The sequence below is a fragment of the Triticum urartu genome, chromosome 7A (assembly GCF_056163025.1).
Source record: "Triticum urartu cultivar PI428250 chromosome 7A, HENAU_Tu73, whole genome shotgun sequence".
NCBI classification, from domain to species: Eukaryota; Viridiplantae; Streptophyta; class Magnoliopsida; order Poales; family Poaceae; genus Triticum; species Triticum urartu.
In genome coordinates, this window is record NC_141879.1 from 306,513,789 (window position 1) to 306,518,782 (window position 4,994).

The following is a 4,994-nucleotide window of genomic DNA, read 5'->3' on the forward strand; positions in this document are numbered from 1 at the left end:
AATATTACCATCCTCAAATCTCAAAACAATCATCAAGTATCAAACTTCTCTTAGTATTCAACACACTCATAAGAGAATTTTATTATTCTTGAATACCTACCATATTAGGAATTTAAGCAAATTACCATGCTATTAAGACTCTCAAAATAATCTAAGCGAAGCATGCGAGTTCATCTATTTATTCAAAATAGAACTACCACCATGCTCTAAAAGATATAAGTGAAGCACTAGAGCAAATGACAAACTACTCCGAAGGATATAAGTGAAGATCAATGAGTAGTTGAATAATTATGCAACTATGTGAAGATTCTCTAACATTTAAGAATTTCAGATCTTGGTATTTTATTCAAACAGCAAGCAAAGCAAAGTAAAATGATGTTCTAAGAATGGCAAACATCATGTGAAGAAGCAAAAACTTAGGATCAACCGAAACTAACCGATAATTATTGAAGAACAAAGGTGGGATGCCAACCGGGGCATCCCCAAGCTTAGATGCTTGAGACTTCTTGAAATATTGTCTTGGGGTGCCTTGGGCATCCCCAAGCTTGAGCTTCTGTGTCTCCTTAATTCCTCTCATATCACGGTCTCCCTAAATCTCAAAAGTTTCATCCACACAAAACTCAACAAGGACTCGTGAGATAAGTTAGTACAAACCATTGCAAAAACCTTATCATACTCTACTGTAGCAAATCACTAAAATTATTATTCAACATTGCATACTAAATGCCTCTGCATATTTAATATTCCTATCCTCAAATAGAATCATTAAAGAAGCAAACATATGCAAACAATGCAAACATAACAGCAATCTGCCTAAACAGGATAGTATGTAAAGAATGCTGCAACATCCATACTTCCCTAGATCCAAAAATTATTAAATAAAATTCCCACTGTAGTAAATTTATCAGAGCTTAATATGCAAAATGTTTCAACATTTTATCACATTCTGACTTTTCTAGGGAATTATTGCAACAGCGGTAAACTTTCTGTTTTCAAACAGCAACATGTACACTTGTAACATAGGCATAGTAAAGGCTATCAATGCCACTTTTATTGAAATAAAAGATGAAAAACAATGTTCTAAATAACAGCAAGCAAATCCTAACAAAATAAATTGACATTCCAAGCAAAACACATATCATGTGGTGAATAAAAATATAGCTCCAAGTAAAGTTACCGATGAACGAAGACGAAAGAGGGGATGCCTTTCGGGGCATCCCCAAGCTTAGGCTTTTGGTTGTCCTTGAATATTACCTTGGGGTGCCTTGTGCATCCCCAATCTTAGGCTCTTTCCACTCCTTATTCCATAGTCCATCGAAACCTTAGCCAAAACTTGAAAACTTCACAACACAAAACTTAACAGAAAACTCGTAAGCTCCGTTAGTATAAGAAAGTAAATCACCACTTCAAGGTACTGTAATGAACTCATTATTTATTTATATTGGTGCTAAACTTACTTTATTCCATCTTCTCTATGGTTTATAAACTATTTTACTAGCCATAGATTCATCAAAATAAGTAAACAACACATGAAAAACAGAATCTGTCAAAAACAGAACAATCTGTAGTAATCTTGATCAAACGTATACTTCTGGAAATCATACAATTCTCAAATAAATTTCTGGACCTGAGGAATTTATCTATTAATCATCTTCAAAAATAATTAACTAAATAGCACTCTCCAAATAAAATTGACAGCAGTTCTCGTGAGCGCTAAAGTTTCTGTTTTTGACAGCATGATCAACAAGACTTTCCCCAAGTCTTCCCAATGGTTCTACTTGGCACAAACAGTAATTAAACACATAAAAACTCATTCATAACAGAGGCTACATAATTATTTATTGCTAAACAGGAGCATAAAGCAAGTAACAAAAATAAAGTTGGGTTTCCTCCCAACAAGCTATCGTTTAATGCCCCTAGCTAGGCATGATGATTTCAATGATGGTCACATAAAAGATAAGAATTGAAACATAAAGAGAGCATCATGAAGAATATGACTAGCACATTTAAGTCTAACCCACTTCCTATTCATAGGGATTTTGTGAGCAAACAATTTATGGTAACAATAATCAACTAGCATAGGAAAGCAAAACAAGCATAACTTCAAGATTTTAAGTGCATAGAAAGGAAACTTGATATTATTGCAACTCCTACAAGCCTATGTTCCTCCCTCATAATAATTTTCAGTAGCATCATGAATTAATTCAACAATATAACCAGCACCTAAAGCATTCTTTTCATGATTTACAAGCATAGAAATTTTATTACTCTCCACATAAGCAAAATTCTTCTCATTCAGAATAGTGGGAGTATCATAAGAAACTTGAATACTATAAATTGTTTCCACATTAAAAGAGTGATGTTCAGAAAAAGGGTAACCATAATCATGACAAGTTTTATAAATATAATCACTACTTTTATATCATAAGTATCATCACAATAATCATCGTAAGTAGGAGGCATACTACATCATTATAAGTTTGCATATCAAAACTTGGGAGACTAAAAATATCATCTTCATTAAACGTAGCATCCCCAAGCTTAGGACAAACATTAATTGCAGCAAATATATTCTCAAAAACATCATCTTCATTAAACATAGCATCCCCAAGCTTGGGCCTTTTCATATCATAAGCATAATCACTCTCATCATTAATAGTATGGATAGCACCAATAGTATAGCAATTATCATATTCTTCCAAGCAAGTGCCAAAAAGATTTTCAAGATCATAAGAAGTATCATTATCTTCCACAATTATATTTTCATGAGGCATAATAGTAATAGGAGCAGCATTATTTGAGAGAGATATCTTTTTACCTCTCTTCCTTTTTCTTTTCTTCTTCTTCACCACATCATGTGTGGGTTCAATCCTCTTTTTGGAGCTCCTTATTAATGAGATTGGTTGAATAGGAGGCTCCTCCTCGTTACCTGATTCATCATAAGAAATAATAGGAGGATATTGGGAAGTCTCTTCCCTTTCATTAGTATTCTCTTCATCTTCTATTTTTTTGTTTTCTTTATGTAGTTGGCAATATAAGGATTTTCAATACAATTCACCGCACAATACATATAAATTTCCTCTAGATCAAATCCAAGAAGTTTATCAAGATTAAACTTTGGAATACCCTCAGTTATACGTTTCATTTCCTCATACCCCAAAAGAAGACTAAGCTCTTTATGATGCTCAAGGGTAATCAAATTATCACAATTTTTGGATACGATTCGGTCATGAAACAATTTGCATTGGAGATTTAAATGACCATGTTCATTGCAAAGTTCACAAGGGGCGCGAAAAATATTGAATTTTTCAGCACAATCATCAAGACTTTCTTGCAACAATTTAGTTTCTAAGTACTTATGCCTCTTGCAATATCTATCTTCCCTATTTGGTGTGTACTTACAAACCCAATGCACTCCACAAAAATTGACAAAAATATAGGAGACATTTTCATCATAACTAGTGCAATCATCATTAGTATCATGGATATTCAAAGAATTCATACTAACAACATTGCAATCATGCTCATCATTCTAAGATTTAGTGTCAATCATTTTATAGATTTCTTCTTCTAGCACTTGAGCACAATTATCCTTCCTATCATACTCACGAAAGATATTAAAAAGGTGAAGCGTATGAGACAAACTCAATTCCATTTTTTATAGTTTTATTTTATAAACTAGACTAGTGATAAAAAAAGAAACTAAAAGACTCGGTTGCAAGATCTAAAGATATACCTTCAAGCACTCACCTCCCCGGCAACGGCGCCAGAAAAGAGCTTGATGTCTACTACACAACCTTCTTCTTGTAGACGTTGTTGGGCCTCCAAGTGCAGAGGTTTGTAGGACAGTATACCAAATTTCCCTCAAGTGGATGACCTAAGGTTTATCAATCCGTAGGAGGCGTAGGATGAAGATGGTCTCTCTCAAGGAACCCTGCAACCAAATAACAAAGAGTCTCTTGTGTCCCCAACACACCCAATACAATGGTAAATTGTATAGGTGCACTAGCTCGGCGAGAGATGGTGATACAAGTGGTATATGGATAGTAGATAATAGTTTTTGTAATCTGAAAATATAAAAACAGCAAGGTAACGAATGATAAAAGTGAGCGTAAACGGTATTGCAATGCGTTGAAACAAGGCCTAGGGTTCATACTTTCGCTAGTGCAAGTTCCCTCAACAATTCTAACATAATTGGATCACATAACTATCCCTCAACATGCAAAAAAGAGTCACTCCAAAGTCACTAATAGCGGAGAACGAACGAAGAAATTATGGTAAGGTACAAAACTACCTCAAAGTTATTCTTTCCAATCAATCCGTTGGGCTATTCCTATAAGTGTCACAAACAGCCCTAGAGTTCGTACTAGAATAACACCTTAAGACACAAATCAACCAAAACCCTAATGTCACCTAGATACTCCAATGTCACCTCAAGTATCCATGGGTATGATTATACGATATGCATCACACAATCTCAAATTCATCTATTCAACCAACACATAGAACCTCAAAAGAGTGCCCCAAAGTTTCTACCGGAGAATCACGGCGAAAACGTGTGCCAACCCCTATGCATAGGTTCATGGGCGGAACCCGCAAGTTGATCACCAAAACATACATCAAGTGAATCACGTGATATCCCATTGTCACCACAGATATCCATGGCAAGACATACATCAAGTGTTCTCAAATCTTTAAAGACTCAATCCGATAAGATAACTTCTAAGGGGAAACTCAATCCATTACAAGAGAGTACAGGGGGAAGAAACATCATAGGATCCAAATATAATAGCAAAGCTCGCGATACATCAAGATCGTATCACCTCAAGAACACCAGAGAGAGAGAGAGATCAAACACATAGCTACTGGTACATACCCTCAGCCCCGAGGGAGAACTACTCCCTCCTCGTCATGGAGAGAACTGGGATGATGAAGATGGCCACCGGAGAAGGATTGCCCCCTCCGGCAGGGTGCCGGAACGGGTCTAGATTCGC